This window comes from Balaenoptera musculus, chromosome 2 (genome assembly GCF_009873245.2).
Source record: "Balaenoptera musculus isolate JJ_BM4_2016_0621 chromosome 2, mBalMus1.pri.v3, whole genome shotgun sequence".
Taxonomy (NCBI): Eukaryota; Metazoa; Chordata; class Mammalia; order Artiodactyla; family Balaenopteridae; genus Balaenoptera; species Balaenoptera musculus.
The window spans coordinates 44003680-44026807 of NC_045786.1; the positions used below are offsets into that span (position 1 = coordinate 44003680).

Here is a 23128-nt window from a genome sequence, read left to right on the forward strand (position 1 = left end):
TTTCACAATGATGGGCCTCAGTGTGTGTAATTCATCTGTTGGTCTTGTTTGTTGATCAGCCTTTCCATCTGGAAATTGTGTCCTTCAAGTCTGGGGAATCTTGAATTATTTAGTCGATAATTCTTTCCAATTCCTTATCTTTGTTTTCTTTTTCTGGAGTTTCTATTATTCAAATGTTGAACCTACATGACTTGTCCTCTAATTTTCTCTACTAGTGTCCATCTCTGTCCTTTATGCTTTGTTTTCTGTGAGTTTTCTCCAATTTTATTATTCTTTCTATTGAGTTTTCCATTTCTGTCATAATGTTTTTGATTTCCAAGAGTTCTTTTTGGTTCTTTGAATTATTTCTTTCCTTGTTTCATGGATGCAATGTCATCTCTTTTTGAAATACTCATGATGATTAAGAAATTTTATATATTTTTTTATTTTTTTTTCTTTTATTTTAATTATTTATTATTTTTGGCTGTGTTGGGTCTTCGTTGTTGTGCACGGGCTTTCTCTAGTTGTGGTGAGCAGGGGCTACTCTTTGTTGCGGTGCACGGGCTTCTTATTGCAGTGGCTTCTCTTGTTGTGGAGCACAGTCTCCAGGCGTGCGGGCTTCAGTAGTTGTGGCACACAGGCTCAGTAGTTGTGGCTTGCAGGCCCTAGAGCACAGGCTCAGTAGTTGTGGCACACGGGCTTAGCTGCTCTGCGGCATGTGGGATCTTCCCAGAACAGGGCTCGAACCGTGTCCCCTGCATTGGCAGGTGGGTTCTTAACCACTGCGCCACCGGGGAAGCCCAGAAATTTTATTTTTTGATGTCTTTTCCATTCACGGTCTGTTTTTCCTTCAGGTTATTATTATTTTTTTCCCTGTTGGTTTTGGTCTTTATCTTTCACGTGAGAATTTTTCTTTAGTTGTTTGCCATTAACCATTTGTTCCTGATTAAGAGCACAGATTAAAAGGCTGTTTGGAAGCTCTGAGTGTGGTATTGGGCCTTGTTGTGTCTTAGCCAAGGTTTCCCCCAAAGCAGAGCCCAAGAATTACACAGAGGAAGCTCATTTAGGAAGTGATCCAAAGAAGCAGAAATGAGGGATAATGGGAGGGAAAAAAGCAGAAAGAAAGCCAGTATAAGTGTTAGATATGTCACCCAGCTGGCCATTGCTGCAGTGACTGGTGCTGCATTCCATGGGATATCCTGAGCCTTGTGGGATGTGTCTCAGAACTGTCCACTCAGGGGATGAAAGAGGGAAGCCTTTGTCCTCAAAGGTAGCCCCACAGATGTTATTGTCCCTGAATTTCTGGGTTCACATGCCTGAATGCTGATACTGAGTGGTTCTGCAGACCCACATAGATGTTAAAGCTGCTTTGGGACAGAAAGCAAGATTCAGGGAGGAGATGGGTGTAGATATAGATATTATAAGGAATTGGCTCATGTGATTATGCTGAGAAGTCCCATGATCTGCCATCTGCAAACTGGAGACCAGAAGAGCCAATTGTGTCGTTCTAGTCCAAGTCCAAAGGCCTAAGAACCAGGAGAGCCAATGGTGTATGTTTCAGTCTGAGTGTAGGAGAAGACCAGTGACCCAGCTCAAAAACTATAAGATGGAGGGAGTGAATTCTCTCTTCTTCTGCCTTTTTTGTTCTATTCAGGCTCTCAACAGATTGGATGAAGCCCAATATCTGCTCTACTCAGTCTACCAATTCAAATGCTAATCTCATCCAGAAATACCCTCACAGTCACACCTAGAAATAATAGTTAATATCTGGGCATCCTGTGGCCAGTCAAACTGACACATGAAACTAACCATCACACTTGCTCTGGGAAGCTGTATGGAACTTGATGGAACAGTGGCTGCAACTCTGGGTAGAGTAAGAGGTGAGGCCAAGAGGATTAGGAGCAGTACACAAAAGGTGTCTGATACATTGATCCTGAGCGTCACTGAAAGGTGACCTGGTTGGACCATTGTTAGGAGTTAGGAGGTCCCCCTGTGTCAGATGCTGTGGGCCTTCCTCATAGACTGAGTAGATTCCTCAAAAAGAGTCTTCCAATCTCCGACTGAAAGGTGAGTGTCACATTGCCAGCATCCTAAGAGCCAAATGGGGCAAGACAATTGGAGTCGCCGAATTTGCTGTGCATCTGGCCTCTGGATCCCCTCATCTCCAGTATGGTACCTATGCCCTCCGTGTGCCTGGCATCCTTCAGACCAGAGACTCTCCTTGCAGGATAAATCTCCAATCTTCTGCTGGGATCAGGGATAGGATGTGGGATCTAACTGCTTCTCAAACTGCTTTCACTCAGCTCTCCTTATTTTAGCCTTCCCCTCCACCCTCAGTCCCAGTGGTCCCCAGTTCTGGTTTCTGAGCCTTCTGAGTGTAAGTCAGGTTGGATCTCAGCTTTCTCAGGCCTGCTAAATTTTTTTTTTTCCTGAGTTGTACACTTTTTTAAAAATTTTATTTTTAACATCTTTATTGGAGTATAATTGCTTTACAATGTTGTGTTAGTTTCTGCTGTATAACAAAGTGAATCAGCTATATGTATACATATCTCCCCATGTCCCCTCCCTCTTGCGTCTCCCTCCCACCCTGCCTATCCCACCCCTCTAGGGTGGTCACAAAGCACCGAGCTGATCTCCCTGTGCTATGCAGCTGCTTCCCACTAGCTATTTATTTTACATTTGGTAGTGTATATATGTCAGCGTTACTCTCTCACGTCGTCCCAGCTTGCCCTTCCCCCTGCCCGTGTCCTCAGGTCCATTCTCTACGTCTGTGTCTTTATTCCTATCCTGCCCCTATGTTCATCAGAACCTTTTTTTTTTTTTTTTTAGATTCCATATACATGTGTTAGCATAAGGTATTTGTTTTCCTCTTTCTGACTTACTTCACTCTGTATGATGGACTCTAAGCCCATCCACCTCACTATAAATAACTCAATTTCGTTTCTTTTTATGGCTGAGTAATATTCCATTGTATATATGTGCCACATCTTCTTTATCCATTCATCTGTTGATGGACAGTTAGGTTGTTTCCATGTCCTGGCTATTGTAAATAGAGCTGCAGTGAACATTGAGGTATATGTCTCTTTTTGAATTATGGTTTTCTCAGGATATATGCCCAGTAGTGGGATTGCTGGGTCATATGGTAGTTCTATTTTTAGCTTTTTAAGGAACCTCCATACTGTTCTCCATAGTGGCTGTATCAATTTACCTTCCCACCCACAGTGCAAGAGGGTTCCCTTTTGTCCACACCCTCTCCAGCATTTATTGTTTGTAGATTTTTTGATGATGGCCATTCTGACCGGTGTGAGGTGATACCTCATTGTAGTTTTGATTTGCATTTCTCTAATGATTAGTGATGTTGAGTATCCTTTCATGTGTTTGTTGGCAACCTGTATATCTTCTTTGGAGAAATGTCTATTTAGGTCTTCCGCCCATTTTTGGATTGGGTTGTTTGTTTTTTTGATATTGAGCTGCATGAGCTCCTTGTATATTTTGGAGATTAATCCTTTGTCAGTTGCTTCATTTGCAAATATTTTCTCCCATTCTGAGGGTTGTCTTTTTGTCTTATTTATGGTTTCCTTTGCTGTGCAAAAGCTTTTAAGTTTCCTTAGGTCCCATTTGTTTATTTTTGTTTTTATTTCCATTTCTCTAGGAGATGGGTCAAAAAGGATCTTGCTGTGATTTATGTCATAGAGTGTTCTGCCTATGTTTTCCTCTAAGAGTTTTATATTGTCTAGGCCTGCTAAATTTTAAGTTACCATTCAACCATCTATTTTCCAGCTTCTGAAACTGTGTTGCTCTTTTCTCTTGCTTTGCTTTCCTAATGAGTTTATGAAAAGAAAGAAAGAAAGAAAGGAAGGAAGGAAGGAAGGAAAGAAGGAAGGAAGGGAGAAAGAAAGGAAGGAAGGAAGGGAGAAAGAAAGGGAAAAGAAATCTGTTTAGTGCAGTTTTGGGATGGAGCAAAATTAGTTGCATGCATACCATCTGCCACCTTTAGCCTGGAACTGGCGTGCACATATACACATAGCTGCCTCCTTTGTGTCCTTCCTGCTTTAAGTTAAATGTCACCTCCTCAGAGAGGCCTTCCCTGACCACTCAACCTGAAATTAGGCCTTCATCGTCATAGCACTTATCACTACCTGGTATTTTCTTAGGTATGGTCTTCTGCCCCATTAGAATATAAGCCCCACAAGAGCACACACCTCAGTCCATGTAGCATTCCCCAGCTTCTAAAATAGTACCTGGAACATGGAAGAAACTCAATAACTCTGTTTGGAAATATTTTGAATATCCAATGAGTTTCAACCCTGTGTGTGATGTACCCTGGGAAAAAGAAAGAAAGACTGCCATGTGTGAAGAAGGAGCAGGGTGTATCCAGAAATAAGAGAGAGGCTGCATGTAAGTCATGTGAGTACGAGCAGCAAGAGAAACTGCAAAGCGCAGGAGCAGAGCTGCTGGAATCTGAAAAGGCCTGTATTTGAAAACTGTGTCTCTGACTTGAGTCAAGGTCATCCTGGGTTTCGGCTGGGCCTCCGCGATGAGTTGGGCTGAACCTCTAAGGGAGACACCCTAGGCAAAGGTGGACACGTGGGACAGGAAACAGGGAGGAAAGCATATCCTCCTCGCTCTTCTTTAATTACTACAGGAGGGGAGGAGGACAGAAACGGGAAACAGACCTGGGGAGCTGCAGGGAAGCAGGGAGCACGGCAGGAAGCTCTGTTCTGCAGTGTGTGAGGCCACACAGTACATGGGAAATGGGAGCTGCTGCCCATTTTATGTACCAGGGATCCTTACCATCAACCAGGGACATTTCGGGGGCCGTTCACATCCCTGTAGGTACTGAGTGTTGTGTGACCTTTATTTCAAAAAAAAAAAAAAAGTTACAGGTGTTTAGTGTAGCAAATGCAGATGACACAATAAAAAAAAATTTTAAAGTTACCTTTCTAATTAGTGTCAGCTTTTAGCTTAGGAGATTTAGTTTATGTTTTTTCTTTTCTTTCTTTCTTCATTAAAAAGGTAATACATTCACATGGTTCAAAATTCAAAAGTCACAAAGCGGTATAGAGTGAAAAGTGCCCTTCTCACCCGATTCTCCAGCCTCCTCTGCGGTCTCCTCAGAGGTGAGGCGTGTAAACAGATCCTAGTATCCTTCCAGAAATATTCTCTGCCCATCCAGGTTTTCTTTTGGGCACGATTAAATAGGAACAGAAATACTCAGGAGTGGGACTTCCCTGTTAGTCCAGTGGTTGAGACTTCGCCTTCCAGTGCGGGGACGGGGACGGGGACGGGGGGGGGGCGGGGGAGCCGGCGGGGGGCAGGTTCGATCCCTAGTCGGAGAGCTGGGATCCCTCGAGCCTCGTGGCCAAAAAGCCAAAACAGAAAACAGAAGCAGTATTGTAACAAATTCAAAAAAGACTTTAAAAATGATCCACATCAAAAAGATCTTAAAAAAAAAAAGAACTACTCAAAGCACACATACGCAGAGGGCTTTCCTCTAAGTCAAGGCTAAGGGCTGTGCTCTTCATTTTCGCTGGTAAAGAGACAGCAGTAATAGGACCCAGCGGGGACTGGGGGAGGGAGGGATCTCTTCTCGGTTCATTGGCAGATCACTTAGCATGAAAAGGAACTGTGGTGGAGATAGAATGTGGTCCGCCAGGTGTCAGGTGCTTTTTATTCATTTTTATTTAGGACGGAGCTAGTCTAGGTTTAACGAGGATGGCTAAAGACATGGTGTAGATGTGGCAAAAGAAATTATGACTGTCATGTGTGATAGGGAAAAAAGTTTCAATGTGGCAGAGAAGGGCGTTCTCTGAAGAAGGCGCTGTGTGGGATGTAAGCTTGGGAGAAGAAAGCTGTTTTCTGTAAGACACCCAAGGTGTATCTTCTTAAAGGGGAGTCACTCCACAGTTGAACTGTGGAGGTCCGCAATCAAACAAGGAGTAAAACAAGAGAGCTAGATGGTTCCCAGGTGGCATGCCAGGAGGTTGACAGCAATCGGGTGGGACCCAGGTCTGGGGATTAAGTTAGTATGGGTCTGATATTCCCCAATTGGAGGGAGGCCTGATTCTGAAAGTGAAGCACTTCCGTGAAGTCAGGGAGGGAGCAGCTGGCAAATCAGACAGCTCCCCACAACAGGAGATCCAACTGAACCTATCTGGCAAGGGGGCAGTCTTCAAAAAAAACAAAAACAAAAAACGGAGAGGCAGAAAGGAACGGTTCTGGAGTCAGACAACTGGGTTCAATCCTGGTTCTAATACTTCTTAGCAGTGTGAACCTGGGCAAGTTAAACTCCTTGTGCCTCCGCTTCCTAATAGAGCTAATACACAGAGATAATAATAGTCTCTCACAGGGATGTTGCGGGATCACCTGAGTTAACGACCAATGAGGGCTTGGAACAATGCCTGGCTCATAGCTAACTCAATATTTTTCAGCCATACCTATTTTTAATAAAGACCTGTTCAGGCCAGTTTTGCTGGCACAGAGGTACTTGGTGATGAATCTGGACAAGCAGAATCATAGATGGATTTCAGGTAGTGATAGGAGGGGAAAAGGGGGGTGAACAATAGCATAGCAAGAACACATCAGGAAGAATGAGGAAAAAGGGTTCAGGGTGGGGCTGTTTCAGAGAAAACAGCCTGTTGCAGGTCTACAATGTTCAAAGCTACATTGTATAAGGGAATTCTCTTGGAAGTTAAATGGAGAAAGTTTAATTTCAGTTCAAGAAGCATTCTTTCTGTGTGTCCACTTGGAGCTCAAATTATATTGCTAAGGAGGATGGCCAGTCTGCACAGAAGGAACCCAAGATCTATGAGTCAGGAGACTTGGGTTCTAGTTCTGGTTCTGCCCTAAGTAGCTGATGCCGTATTGAATCAAGTTAATTAACAACTGTGTCATTTTGAAAAGAAGGGGCCAGACCTAGTTCCTAGGCCTCATGAGTATTTAACACTCTCTTATTCTAATCCAAGAACAGGGTCTCAAGAGAATTTCAGAGTTGCTCACCTTTCCCCAAGACTCCTTCCCTCAAATAAATCCGTTAAGACTAAGAGCATCTAGCGTTCCTTTCCTTTCTACCAGGTCCCAAAAGGAGCAAGATTTCTAAAATGCTGGTATTGGGAGAGAGCCACTTTTTCTTTTGCCATCCATTTCAGGAAGGTTTAGGTTTTCAGTTATTCCTTCGTCTGCCAAGAGTTGCTTCTAGATTGAAGTAGGAAGAAGTAATGAAAACAACAACGGAAAAAAGGTGAGATTTGCTTAAAAGAAGCGAAGCTTGTTTTGCCTTATTCTCTGGGAGAAGGTGGTTGGCAGGTAGACTATGATTGTTCAGGTTCAAACTATCCCTTTAACAAACACTCCCTAAAGGGTGGAATCTGGCCCAACCAGGATTATGAGATACTGATTCATAATGCCGATGGACACCGTACATACTAATAGCCTGCCTCTCATAAACGGGCAACAGGAAGCTTACAAACCCTCAAATAAATGGCATCTCAATTCGGATACTGGGCTAGGGGGATGCGCTGGTTTAAAAAAACTGGCCCTAACTCTGTGACCCTTAGGGAAGGACTGGTTGTTTAGAAGAAAAATCTTGAGTTCTATAGCTCCTCAGATATGGCTGCTTGCCCAAGGGCTATGAACCTGCATCTTGTTTGCTCGTCATCCTGTCAATCATTTTCCTTTTTTTAAAAAAAAGAAGACAAAAATCTGAAGTCGAAAATACCGAATTCCAAGCTTTTTCCAGGGGCGAAGCCCGTATCTCTAGGGCACGGTACTAATAATACTGGCCTGGCCTACCCTGCTCCAGGAACCCCCCTAGCCTTCCCCGAGGGGTCCGCACTGCCGGGCGCAAACCAACAGCCCAGCTCCAAACCCAAAGGTTCCATCACCACCAGCCAATCGCCAGCTGGGATCCCTCAAGAAAACCAGAAACACCTACGGAAGGTGAATGGCATTAAGACCAACCTATCCGCGGGGATGCAGCTGAAGGGGTGGGGTCAGAATTAGCCAATAGCATTGAAGTGATTGTTGTTAGGCGGGAGGAAGACGCCTGCGAGCGTGCGTGGGGCCGCTCCCGGGAAGGGGTGGAAGGAAGCTCGCAGAACCAATGGCCGCGGTGGGCGGGCGGTAGTGCACATGCGTACTGCGACCTGGGGCTGCGGGCGGGAGGCGGGGAGGGTGGGGGAGGGGAGCCGGCAGGAACGCGGCGGAGGCTGCTGCCGTCGCAGCAGCCGCCGCCGCAGCAAAGAGGCCATGTTGTGTGGTGTGTGGGGCGGGGGGGGAGGGCCGGGGGGGGGAGGAGGAGGAGGGAGTAAAGCCGAGAGAGGAGACGGGAGAGAGACACCACACACACACGGCACAAGATGGCCGGAGAGGCAGCAGCACCGCGAGCTGTCAGGCGTTTCGCCGCGGCCGCGGGGCCCGCCGGCTGGCGGGGACTCGCGCCCGGGCGGCCCGCAGGTCCGCGGGAGCGAAGCGGTCGCGGCTGGGGCGAGGCGGGCCGCGCGCCGGGGTCGGAGCCCGCGGCAGAGGCGCCCGGGGCGGCCGGGCCCACGACGCGGAAAGCGCCGCTGCGGCAGCGGCCGCGGAGGCTCCCCGGGGCCCGGGCGGCTCGACCCGGTACGGGCGGAAGGCTCGGGCGGGCGGCCGGCGCGGGACTCGGGTGCGGGCGACCAGGAGGTGCTGACCGCGGCGCTCGGACCTGGTGAGTGGCTCCCCGGTTCTTTTTATTGTCCTTTGTCCTTGGGAGGAAAAGCAAAATGTCCTTGAGCGCGCGAGCAGGAGGGGGCGGCGGGCCGGGCCTCGCCGGCCGGCTCTCCCCTAGCGGCCCCACAGGCGCCGCTCTCTGGCTCTCCGGGCGGGAAGCGCCGCGGGGCCCGGGGCTGGGGGCGCGGGGGCCCCCGCTGAAGACCAGGCGGGGGGTGGCCTCGTTGCCGGGACCGGCCCCGCCGGGAAAGGGGCGGCGGCGGTGACCGCGGGCGGGAGCCTGAAGGGGACTGCGCGAGGAGAGCCCCTTTCTGTCCTGGTGAGTTATTTTGATATTTAGGATAAAAAAAAAAAAATCCTTTTCAGGTTCTCCGACGGGGGAGCTTTTTAACCCCTTTCCGGTGAGGTGGGGACTCATCTTCGTTTTCGAATTTAAAAGAACAATGGAATCCTGACTACGTTTCAACAAAAATAAAACTTGTTTTTTTTTTTTCTTTTGGGTGTTGGCTTTTAACTCTTTCAAAGCCGATTTTGAAAACGGCTGCAGTGTTGCAGATGAGAAGGTACTTGCTGCTTGTTCAAACCTTTATTGACGTTAAGGTTGTCTTTTAAAAATGCAAGTTGGAGGAGTGCTTCTGGTATTTCAGAAATTACGAAGACAAGTTTACTATGTCGTCAAGGTTGTTTAATGGAAATAGATTTTAATTACGGTGCTAGACGATGACGTTTGATTAAGGTAGTTAGTTTATTTTACTGAGTAATTACGCCAAGATTATTTGACATTCTTATGTTTGAACAATGATTAAATCTACTGTTTGTTACTTTTAAAAAGGTCTTAAGGAGCCGTTATCTGTAACTTAATCACACCTGAATGTTAGACCGTACTTGGGTCAGTTCCTAGACTTTTAAAAGTTTAAGATCATCATTTGATGATTTTAAAAAATAATGTGTATTGTCACAAGCCATGGTCGACAGAACTTTTACAAAGGAATATTCTGACACCAAATCTCTTTGTGAAGTTACTTTCTCGTAGTGTAAATATTAAAGTAGGACTGCTCGGTAATGGGCGATGAAGAGGAGCCATATTTGTTGCATTTGTTGCATGCATAAAAATCCAGATATGCTCAAAACGGAACAGTATTTTAATAGTGTATTTTGGTTTTTAAAAAATTTGCAGAGTTCTCTGTATAGTCTAGGAATTTAAAAACTTGTCTGAGAGGGAATTTGAGTTTAGTGATTTGAAGAACAAACCACAAATGCACAAACCTTTGTGTATTTTAGAATATATTTGTCTTCATCCTGCGGTAACTCTGGTGTTGTAGAGGTGCAGATCTATGTAAAAATAGTGTTGGGCAGATTTACGTAGTACTTATAAAATCAAACTTACTGGTGTAATGGACTGTGTATCTGAGGGTATTTTTGTCAGTGACATTGTTTTATTTTCCTAATAGCATTCATATAGTGCTATACGTTACATCAGTTGCGCATATCTTGATTTTAGAGACTCTGTTGTTTAAGTAACAATTTTGGTTTTTCAAATCAACATTTCTGAAAATTTTGAATACTGCAAGTCGTTTTAAATTAATATTCTGAATCTAGTTTTTTTTAATAGCGAAATGCAGAATAATTACTAAGCAGTTTAACCTCATAAGATCTTTTTACATGAGAAATGGGGGAAGGGAGAGACTGAAAATGTTCTGGACCCCAGTTTGAAATTGAATAAAGGTCATAGATACTACATGTTTTAGATTTGCTTTAAAGACAAAGCTAATATCCCACTTGGTGAGATCAGATAACTTGTGGTTTAAAAATTTAAAGTAACCAGTGGCCATTTTAACTTCACTAATTTTTCCTGGAGGAGTTAATTTTTAATTGCTCATAATTGTAAAAGGTATTTCTAGATGGTAGAGAAAATTTTAAGTTGATTTCAGTCTTTAAAAATGGTAAACTTTTCCTTTGTTTTTGTGTATTGCTTGCCATCAAAAGAAGAATAAAAATGAAAACAAGGTCATAATCTTAAATCTGTCCAAAGATGTGAATTTTTTGTTTTTAATCTCAATGCCTTAATCTTTAGTGTTTGTCCATACAACCAAAAGATGAGGAAAATAAAGATTGATAGATGTTAAGATAAATAACTGCAACCTTAAAATGTACAGGTAGCGTGTCGATGAGCCATTTCTTGAATTTGTCCAATGATCGTTGTCTCTGGAATATTTTCTCATTGTTTCATCACACTGAAACTTTGGCCAAGAAGTGTTTAAAAATCAAAACATTGATAATCATCTTCCTTTTTTTTTTTAAGGTAACTTACAAGATTAAAATTAAATTTGGTTGATGATGGTTCTGAACAAATACAGCTCTTATTTGAGGTAAGAGTGGGTAAATTTTTATTACTTTGACATAAAAGTAAACTTATTAGGTTTTTATTTTCTTTGATAATATATATTTTTAGTGAATAGTGATTATGAGTATGAGTAAATATCTGAAATAATGTTACAAGATCTTTAAACCTTTTCATTGTATGAAAAGTGTATCTGCATAGCCATTGTAACTTAATGTGCCTTTTGAATAGTTTAAAATACTGAAGGTCCTTTAAGCCTTTGTTTAGTTTTGGGAACAAGAAAAGACTGATTATACTTTGAGGAAAACCATAACCCAAAGATATGCTTTTTCTTTTTTTGCTATCTAATATACTGTGCAAACAATTTAAATCTTTTAAATATTTAAAGAAATAAATTTTTTGGGAAATTTAAGCTGTTATTATTCATACTAACGGATTTTAGGAAAGAATGGTTTAAAAATCGGGTTTTGTGAGCATAGATGTTATTTTTTCTTTTATGTAATAAAAAGTTTTAAAACACGTATTAGTACTTGGCTGTTGGTGGTTCCATCAATAAATTGTTTAGAATATTGTTTTTTTTCCCCCAAAAGGTATGCCATTTTGAAGACTGAGACCGTGGAATTTTATCCTTGAGGATAAAGGAAATCTTTGCGATAGTCTGTGTTTTATATAGCAAGTAAGTAAATGTTTTTATCCAACATCTGAAATCTAATAGCTACCAACAGGAGAATATCACTAAAGTTTGTCAGTGCGACATAAACTGTAGACCTTATCTCGAAAAAGGGATGAGAAAAAGCCCATTAAATTTTTTTCCTTACATCAAAGCAGTTTTGTGTTAATGTTAAAATAGTTGATAAATATAATTTACATCAGCAGTGAGACATTCAGTATTTTTTAATTAAATGGTGCTTTAGAATTATGGTTAAATCAGTAGTTGAGTCATCAGAATTACGTATCTTTACAATCTGAAGTGTACATTCTTTAGCCATATTTTTGGTGATGCAGATTACGTTTTAGAAATGGCCTAGAATTTTGTATTTGCAGATCTTATGATTTATCTTAAAAGAACTATATTTCAAAAACTTAATAGACCCTTTCATATTCTAGTTATTATGTAATGGATTTAAAATACTCATTTTACCTGTTTTTATGAGTCTTTTTTCCAAACAGGTGCAAAAATAAGTTATCTTACAGGAAACTAGAATGTGACTAAAGAGACCTCTAATCTATAGCTTAGTCTTTTTAAAGCATAAAAGAAAGAAATAATTTCAACATGTGTATGGTATTTTGACATCTTAAAATTAGATACATGAATGAAAAAAATATGTACAGAATTTTCAGGAATTACCTCTTACTCTTAAGTTAACACTGAAAGGGCAAGTTACCGTCAAGCAGTATATATTAGGAAGGGATTTATCAGAGGAAATATATAATGAGATATCTTGGGAAGTGTTAGGAATAGCCAAATAACCAATTAATTAATGTAAGGGCAGGTTTACCTTTGTCCTTGTAGTTTTTGTGGAAAATTCATCGTTGGTGTTGGCTTATTCTGTTGGTTCAAATAGGTGATAAAGGTAATATTTTTATTGCTTTTGCTTTAGCTTAATTTTTGCTTTTCAGCCCTTTTGCAGTTTGATCAGATTTGTGTTTATTATAGTGTACAAAAGAAAACCAAATGTTAGACCTTTAACAATTATGTTTTAAAGATATAGCATACATAAAAAAGTTAAGACATCTTTCATCCCAAGGTCGTTTAACATAAATGCCAAGGTTAGGGTTTCCTCTTTGTAAATGATAGGATATTAGGTTGGCATTCAGATGTAGTTGGGCACTGTTATAAAAATTGAGAATTGTGCCTCTTAAGACACAAATGTATGTGAAGTTTAACCTAAGTTTAAGTATAAATTGGCAGTAATTTATAATGGCCTACCAAAGGCGTAATTTGAACCCATAGAATAAAAAATGAATGGTTAAAGAAGATTAGAAATGTTAAATGAAAATTTTTATCTTTTTTAGTCAAGTATTAATAATTATAAAAATAACTTAGGTGTTGTAGTAACTCCTAAGTTAATGTAATGGAGTATAGTTTTCCTTTTATCACCAACAAGATAAAGGATTATAATAAGTCACATTTTAAAAAGACCTATATGTACTTCGACCTTCATGATAATATTTAGAGTCAGTGTTTTGAAATCTGCTGAGCCAAGCCTGTAAAATTGGCAATATTTTTGGTGGACAGAAATAATGGACACATGGGGGCAAATATAACCGAAGATACTATTGTTTTAAATTACTGCATTTCATAAATACATTGTCTAGTTTACTACTATTTTCTGCTTAAGAAGTGAAGTGATCAATACTTAAATATTTGTTTTTATTTTAGCATTTTGAATTCTTGAATCATAAAAGTCACCTGATCAAGTTGGTGATTGGCTTGCATTGCGTTTGCTATTATTGGTAATAACTGTTCAAAAAATTCCCTGGAGTTCCACAGAAGTGAAAGAAGCCATGCCCCATAGTTAACAAAAGGTTTTCATGAACTACGACATAATAATTAGAGGTTGGATTATGTGGAATAGGTAATTTTGAATATAAATTTTCTTTAAAGTTTCGTTTACTGTTCACAGTTTCTTGATTATTTAAAAATTTGGACTGCGGACAACCAATTATTTTACCTTTTCTCCTCTGATTTTCTTCTTTGTTGAGAGGCATAAGGGGAGAAATGTAATTTGAGGACATCTCCATCTTCTGCATTAATGAGAGGTGTGTGATAGAGTGGAAAATATAACTGATTCAGCAGTCAGGAGACCCAGCTTCTAATGTAAATTAGCCCTGTAATCTGGACGTTTTATTCACTGTGGACCTTAGTCTCCTAATTTGTATAAAATATTAGGAGTTTCCAATCTCTTAAGATACATTTTTGCTCCTAAATTGTGTGGTAAAAATAATTAGTGTCTAGTTCTCTTAAACTGGAAGGTAGTTTTTGTAATTTTTGCATTGCAAATCATGGATGTTATTTCTTTGTTGAAGTTATTTGAATAACATGAAACCTGGGCAATAGAGTACCTGACTTTCCTAATTTTAGGCGTTCTAAAATATTAATAAGTAGTATAAATGCAGGCGTAATGGAAAGCTGATCTTAAAAAGCAGTTAAGGTGTGAAATTGTCTTTAAAAAAGATTTAGAATGCTGCAATGAAAGCATTGTTTTGAATTTTTTTCTAATAATTTTATTAAATAATTTAAAGATTAGTGTATTTAATGTAACATTTGCAGGTGACCATCGTGATTATAAATGATGATTTATAGCTTACATGCTTGACATAAGCTATGTAATTTCCCTTAAATCTATATTTCAAAGATAAATATCCTCATCTTACCCACTACCTTTCCCTTCCAGATTGAGCGGGTCAGTACAAACTTTTAATTTTCAAATTGACTTATTTCTGAATATAATTAACCTTTACAACTTAAATTCAAGGATATTCTGAACTTTATAAATACAAACTATGTGATTTGATTGTTTACATAGCTTTCAAGTAGCATGTTTCCTACAATGATTTGATTTATACATTGTGTAAAGCTAGATAATCCAGTGTTTTGGAAAACAGTCTTTGTTTTTTTGAAACTATACCACTTATTTGAAATTGAATATTTCCCAAACAAGCAATTATATCCTTAATGTGTGTATTACATGGTAGTCAAAATCATTTTAATTTAGGTTATCAAGCTAAATATTTTGCTTAACTTTAATGGTTTATGAGTTGTGACAGAGTTTTCTTATGACTGTTAATGACTTTATCACTAGTACGTTATTTTTGTGGACGGTTTCTTGTATTTCACAGTGCTCTCGGATTTTATTCTTAATTAAAATGTAAAAATTGTTTTAAGGACTTTAAAAGGTGACAAAACCAAATCTAAGAAGAGCACAAATGGGCTAGTAATGATAATATTAAGACTTGACTAAAGCTGTCTTTGCCTTTTATTATAAAATGACCAGCAATCAAAGTTGTTATTTATATTATACCTATAATTTCATACTACATGAAGATCCTTGATACTGCAAAATATTAAAGATAGATAGGAGTATGAGCAAAATTACCAACTTTTGTAATCTACTTAAGGTGAACTTGGCTTACCACCCTTTAAAGGAAGGCAGAGTACTACTTTGTCAATTTTTGGGAAGGAGATCGAGTGGTAGATTACATTGGTGTCAGTAATTTTTGTGGTGGTGCAAAGTGTGATCCAAGTCCTCCTCTGGTTTCGATGCAGTGAGCACCCTGAGCCACATACTTGTACTGGTAGGTAGCCTTTTTATAAGCCTGTTGTCAGACTAATGTGATGGGTTTCCCTCAGACATTTCTTTCATGGGTATTCCTTAAGTCATTTCTGCCCTTCTCTTAGGGGTTAAATTAATTTATTTTACTTGATTGATTTAGGTTTTGTCATTGTTCAGTATAACTGTCTTCTTTATAAGATCAGATTAAATTTGGAAGCTTAATAATAATGCTGTGTTTCTTGTAAATTGCTTTGTTTTATCAACTTGTTGGGAGGATATTTTAGCACCTTGCTCTTAAGATAAATTTTGAAGCAGATCTTACAGTTTCTTGGTTATGACTAGTCAAAATGATTAAAGGGATTTAGATTTGGTAAGATAATCAGGAACTTGTTTTATAATTTGAAAAATTGGAAACCTTGGTCATGGAAAAAGCATTTAGGTAGCTTAGTTTTAGCTTAAATCCTAAACTTCTTTTGCTTTCTAAAAATCCTTAAATTGATACACTTTAATATTAAACTATTGAACAAAGCGTTTTGGGTAGTTCTACCTATTATTGTGATCATTATAATCATACTTTGGCACAGGAGTGACTGGAAAAAGTATATACCTGTATTCTCAAAAATTTGTTTGAGATACAGGGCACATCTTCCATGTTTATGAGGTATTTCAGTCTAACCAGTGAAGAGTAATGGTTATCAGTAACCAGATAAAAAGTAATTTTTATCACGCATATATTTTAGAAAGGGTTAGTGTTGTGTAGGTCAATATAATAAGTAGAGGAAAAAATTTGAAATTAGGCTTAAGGTTTCTGTCCTAGAATAGAGTTGATTAAAGTACATGATATTATGAAATAATATAGTAATATTGAAGAGTGAGAAACGTGGCCTTGCCAGGTTGGTAATGGAAGCATTCCTTTAGAAGTCTGGAAAGCAGATTAGCTGAAGGACCAGAAGATAAAATAGTTCTGTACTGTTAAGGAAGGAGTGATGTTGGCTCTGTTAAACAGCTATTTTGCAGCCATGGCTGCCTGTTAGGGAGCCCGGATTTTTATCTAGGAAGTTCTTGGGGCCTGAGACATAATGTGTTTTTATAGTAACTTTATTCTACAGGTGAGCCCTGTGAACAGCCAAACTTAAGATCCTATGGATCAGAACTTTGGATTTTCTGCTTGGACTGTATTTATAAATACATGTATGTCTCGGTCTTCTGGCTAGTGATCCTGATAAAATGTTGAAGTTTCCAAATCTGTTTTTGTCTTTTTCTGTACATACAATTATATTCTTTTTGATTTCTACAGAAATACGAATCCTGAGGCTGAATTATCTAAGGGGCCAGTACAACGAAATAGATGTTGGTGGAAGAATTTAGTAAGTTTTACTCAATTTACATGTTTAATTTGTTTTTTAATTTTAAATATGACTTTGGAAATTTTGAGTAACTGAGTCAGAGTCTGTAAAAATATAGAGGGATGTAGTGAGGCTTAAAGCAGTACAAAAATAAATCAACATGGTTAGATGTATGTGAAGTTTATTATTAAAATCTTGCGCGTTAATTTACTCCAACCTTTTATTATTTTCTACTTTTTTTTACTTAAGCTCAGGCAAAGTTAAAATGGAAAAAACCCCACATTTGAACATGCTTTTAATACTGCACCCTAGGACTTCCCTGGTGGTCCAGTGGTCAAGACTCCACGCTTCCACTGCAGGGAGCGTGGGTTCAATCCCTGGTAGCGGAACTAAGATTGCGCTGTGTGGCCAAAAAAACCACAAAACCCTGCACCCTAGATCTGGGTGTTGGTAAACTCCCCCCTATTTTTATAAGTAAAGTTTTATTGGAACACAGCTATGCGCTTTCATTTACACATTATCTGTGTTTGCTTTCCAACTACAGCTACAGAGTTGAGAGTAGCTGTAGCTAATGGCCACAAACCCTATAAAATACTTAGTATTTTTTCCTGTTAGGCAACCTTGCCTACTCTTTCCCTGGATCCTTCCTTTTTGTCAACTTCACATGTGTAAAACTCAGAAGCCCTTAGGTTCTCTTGGTAATAGAGTGTACTTTTTAATGGATTTCATTGTTAGTAATTCAAATAAATGAAGTAATTATGAGCTTTCCTTAAATTTGAAAGCCCAACAAAGTTTTTTTCACACTGGGGTTTTGCCTTGATATTAGAAGGTTTGGTTACTACTACTACCGTGGAATTTCTAATTCCCCATCTGAGAAATAGTGGGAAAAGAGTTAGTGGTAAGACTGTAGAAATGAATTTGGATGAATTCTCAAAAGGATTTATTATTGACAAAACTTTTTAGGTATGATAATTATTTAGTAGTTTCATAAAAGTAATTTTTTGAATCACATTCGGGAATCTAGATTCTAGATGATAATCTTTGCTTCTAATTACTACTTCAACTTCTATTGTATAAATGGCTACTAGGGCCTGTAAAATAGTGAAGGTTTTTTTTCGATGGGGGATGGTGAGAGCAGAGATGAAAACTTTCCTAATGTAGTGTAATTTACTGACTTCATGCCTTATATTTTAAAACGATTGCCTGGCACACATAGTGGATGCTCAATAAATACTTGTTGATTTATTGTATATACTTGCTATTAAACATTATCAACTAGTGTTTTGGGTCTAATCTAGTAAAAAGTGAAATTCATTATTTATAATGCTTTAAATACTAATTTTTAGGTATGCTTGAATGCCAAAACTTTGACTCAGTAAAAACTTTAAAGTTACAAGAAACCACAACTTTCAGTCTTTCATAGACATGTAGTCAAGTTTTAAACTAAATGGGATAATGGGGAAGATTTGATTTGATTGTAAAAACCTTAAGTAAGATGACTCTTTCTTAGCATAGTTGAACAACATAGTTTAACAACGTTGTGAACAACAGCTGGCTGGGTTTTTTGTAGTTAGTTTTTATGCCCACTGTATTTAGGACCCAGACTTGTTAATACATTTTAATCCTGTTGAGTCAAGCTATTTTTGGTAATAAGACAAAATATGTGAATTCACTATTAAATGTTTTCAAATTTAAAAACAATATGAAGAAGATTGAAATTATGTCTTAAGTACCAAGAAGCTTAATTACATGATGAGAATCATCATGTAAGCATCAATTTCTGCTTCTTATTGTAATTTTGTACCCATTTGTCCCACTGGTTTTACAGTAACAAATTGTAGTATTTATTAGAGCCACTCGTTTAAAAAATTAAGAATCATTAATCTTTTTCCTTCTACTCTTTCGCTGTCCCGCACATTTTTTGTTGCTATTAAAATGGGGGTTTGCTGGGAAGTAGAGGTAAGGAAATTGAACCCCTCTTAAACACATCCAGTAATGAATCACTTGCTTGCATTTCAAATAACAACTTATTTTACAATATCCCAGTGTTTTTTTGAACAAATTTACTGAATTAGAATTTAAGACCTCCTTGCTCAATTTTATGTTTTTAATTTCTGGATGTACAGTATTTGGGGATTTTAAGCAGTAGCAGGTACTTATTACCTTCTTACCATAGAAGTCTTTTCTTCCTGGAAATTATCTTAGAACAAGCAATTTGTTCTGAAAAACAGAGGGTATAAAATAGTGAACATCATAGTGGAAAAATTCTCCTAACTTTTCATAGTATTAGCTTGAAGCTTGTATGTTTGATGATGGAATTCTAGATCAAACCATCATCTCTTCAGTATGCTTCCAGTGATTCACAAATCTGGAAAGATGTGGAGTAGTAGGGCTTAGATACTAAACCCTACTCAGTTTTCTGTACTGATCTTATTTTAATGCAAAATCAAATTCTCTTTAAAGCAGAAAGTGTTTTGTCTTTTACAAGTTGACCCCATGATCCTATAGAGTTTTCAGAGATATCATGGCCATTGGAATATAAATTATTTTGATTCATTAAGGTTAGTTTGTAGGTCCTCAGGTACTTTGGTTACTGTGGTATATTGGAGGTCTATTTATTGAGGTCTTTCTATATGCCAGGTAATGTAAAAGCTATAAATGTACTAACTCATTTAATCCTCACTACTACTGCCACGTAAGGTAGGTACTACTGTTACTTCTATTTTACAGATGAAGAACTGGATTTTGTTACCCAGAAAATTTCCAGGCTCAAAGAACTCATGCCTGCTTTCTTTTCCACTTTTTAACTTTGCTTATTTGCAAATTTAATTTTTGCAAGAAATTGGAATTCCATGAAAATAAATGGATTTATTCCTAAATCCTTTACTGTTTTAGGTGCTTTGATATTTGACTGAGCACTTTTGCTTATTAACAGAATTCTCACTTCTGGGTTTTCATTGGCTTTATAGGAGTGCAGATTGATCATAGCTTTCTTGTAGCATTCTTTTTCTTCTCCCCCCGCTTTTTTTTTTTTTTTACCACGTTAAATATATGACAGTATATGTGATAGCGCGACCAATATGCTAGTATTTTTTAATCTCTATTTTTGCCACACAAGCTGGTGCATTTTATTAATTAGTTTTGATATGGTTTTAATATCATTGGGCTTTCTTTTGAAATTTTTTTTAAAAATGTGGTTTTAAAAAGAAATTTCTTACAGTGTCTGCGATGAGTTTTCTACCTCTTACCTTGTGGCAGAAGAATATAAAGCATGGAGTTTATCACTTAATGTACTAGATTGAATAAATGGCACCTATAGCCATTGAAATGACTGTAGCTTGATATGAATGCATTAATGTCACCGTTCATCATAATAGTATTTACATTCCCAACTTCACTGAGAGCTTGATCCTGCATTGTAACAGTAGAGATCGGGGAGAAATTGGTTTATAATTAACCCTGCAAGAGGAATGATGGTATTTTTATTTTTATACTTTTATATAGAAATATGTCCCTTAATTGTTAGGAATGAACAAGTGGAAGATATTTTACTGATATGGGGAATAAATGAGTTATTTTTAGTTCTCCTTTTAAGCTGGAGAGAAATCGGCAAAAAACGTTTTGGGAGAAATAGCTTTTGTTTGATGTTTATTACTGATGTTGTGATGCTCATTTTCAGTATTTCTTTTAATGAGTGGTGGTGTCTCTTGGTTAATCAAATGGTTTATTAAGTAGATTTTTGTATTGTATATAATAGACAAATCCTCATTGTAGTTTTGGAATCAAGGTACTATCTAATGAGCAAAAAATGCCCTTATATTTAATAATCTCCTAGTCAGTCACTCAGACTTTATTGCTATAAATTTAGTTGGAGAGCTGCAAAATTTATAAAGAAGATGACCAGGGTTAAAATTTATTTTTCTAATTATGTTTTATCATGATGAATCAGGACCATTTATTTAATGGTAAAATATCCTGGCTTCCCTTAATCTCCTTACTTCAAATTATTTAAGCAATGAATTTTTTTTAAAAAATGAACATTTGATGTTTTTGCAATGAGAATATTTTATTTGTATTGAATTTGAAATCTGATAGCATTTTATGGCAAATATCAAATAAGGCAGGGAGATATTTTGCATTTCTGATCATTTTGTTTTCTAGTGGCTACCTATTTCCTGCATTCTCATATATGTAGCTAAAGATGCTGACATCTGTATTGGCCATTTGTGTGATCTATGCAAAATTAATTAAGATCTGTTGGACTGGAAAACTGTTATATGATCCACTGCTTCGGGTTTTTTTTAATCCTTTAAGATTCTTTTCCATATTTAGTTTTATTTGAAGAAGCTTGGAAAGTTTTCTGCATTGAGATTTAGAATCCATAGTGTTGCTGTAATTTAGCTTTCCAGAATTTTTGAATTTGAATTTTTGTTTTCACTTCTCATGTAGACAGTATAACAACATTACATTTAACTATTAAAAATTTGACTCTTCAGTGCCACATTTTTATGGTTACTGTGTATCTGTGACAGTAAAAGAACTTTGTTACTGGTGTGCAGTTTTGCCATGATTCTCTTATTGAGAAGTTGTATGTGCAGCACATACTCAGTTTTATAGTTTAAAGCTGTTATAAAATTATTAAAGCTTTGTGTATGGTAAGAGTATCTTCAAGGTGGGTGGATGTTCTCTGAAGGAATAAGATTATTGATATTCCAACAGCATTTTTTTTCTTTTAATGTTTTCATCAAGCACCCAGTCAGCTTGAAGAGTCTCAAATGGACCCTACCACTGAGAAATCAAGATGGCAGTCCACTATGGGGAATTGAGAAAAATGGATTAATACAAGAGTGCTGTGATAATATACAACCAAGACAGGGTTCTTTTAACATGGATTTCATGAAATGAATGAAGATATAGGTTTCTTACCAGCACAAATGGACAGTGAATTTGACTTTCTAGAGACTTTGTATCATTAAGAACATTTTTGACATTTGGAGAAGAAAGATGGCACATTAACAGATGATAGTTTGTATGCCTGGAATTTTTTGCAGTTTGATTTGTATGAGTATGATCTTGTGGAATGTTAACTTTAATAAAATTTCTAACACTTTAAAATTTCTCAGTTTGGGCTTTTTTTTTTAAGCTGAAGCTTCATTAAATACTTGGTGTCACCTTAAATAACACTTTGACCTTTACAGTTGCCCAGCAGTAAAGTGTACTGAATAAAGCTGGTAAAATGGAAATGGTGTACTGGAAAATGTTTTACTTGGTTAATATTTGTCTTTTTACAAAGTTGTGGAAATTTATTTGTGCTTTAAAAGATGGTTGTCCAGTTAAAATGCTATTTTATGCTTTCTTGAAACATCTTACAAAATAGGTTAACCAGTGGGTAATAATAGTATGTTTAATTTGCTGTGCGATTTTAATGAACTTTTAAAACAAAATGCCTTTTGCCTCAAAATTCAGCATGAGTGATACAGTATTTTTCTGACTTATTTTGTTTTGATGGAAAAGGTCCCTTTTACCTATGCTTATTAAATATTATAAATAAAACATCTTGAATATCTGAACATTTAAATTAAACTGAATCCTCCTATTGTCTTAATACTTAATATTAGGTGAAGAGGTGTTGGATTTATAAGGGAAGGTAGGGAGGTCCTTAGAGTATTCACAAAAGGACTTAAAATTTTGGTGGCAATAATGTCTGCAATAGATTTTATAAAATAGGATTGATGATTGTATTTTTCTTACTCTGTACATTTAGGAATTTAGAGTAAATGAACCACACTATGTCATAGATAACTTACGTTTGAATCCTAGGTAAATACTGGTTTCATTCATTGATGACTAGAATCAGTTTCAGTTACTATTATGGGGTGTAGTAGGCTTTATTTTGATAAACCAAATGAATTGTTGATTATATTTTGCCATTATACAGAGAACAAGTAATAGTGCAGCTTTAATTTTCTTTTGGTGAGAAAGTGTTAATCATACCATGTTTGTGATTAATGTCAAATACCAGGGTATACACGTCGATGATCAATATATATGCAGCATTTGTTCTCATTGGCTGATTTGAGTTGGTTGGTTTGTATAAATCAAAAGTGAGATTTTGGATTTTGATTTTGGTAGAGAATTATCTTGTAGAAAGTATGGGATTGAAGCTGGGTTTTGATTATGGATTTTACATTTACCTAGGTGCGACATTGTTGCTTTTGTTGGGTATAGATCTAAAATGGATTTCTCAGTGAGGAAGGACATTGTTCTGGCAGATAACAATGTTGAGTAAGGAAAGTTTTGATTTTTTTTGGATGTGTGAATGTTTTCTTGGGGGTGCTTGTTGAGAAAGTGTTGAATAATTTGGTTTTGGCATTAGTAAATTTGTTTCCTTAGATCTCACGGTTTTGATATTTAGGAGAATTTGCCCTGTGACATTACTTTGATAACTTTCCATCAGATGTGACAGATTGTTATTAGTTTACCAT

General features: G+C 37.7%; 1 long non-coding RNA gene across 4 annotated transcripts; it reads left to right on the forward strand.

Moving 5' to 3' along the window:
• The first annotated feature begins 8310 nt into the window (after positions 1-8310).
• On the forward strand, positions 8311-21761 carry LOC118889973. Of its 4 annotated transcripts, XR_005018645.1 has the most exons (7): positions 8312-8677; positions 9046-9080; positions 9205-9242; positions 10982-11048; positions 11611-11696; positions 16595-16664; positions 21393-21761. It is a non-coding gene; the product is annotated as an uncharacterized LOC118889973 (long non-coding RNA). The 4 variants fall into 4 exon arrangements; XR_005018643.1 differs by having other exon boundaries at positions 8311-8677; positions 9046-9242; XR_005018646.1 differs by lacking the exon at positions 9046-9080 and having other exon boundaries at positions 8314-8677.
• Positions 21762-23128: the final 1367 nt, after the last annotated feature.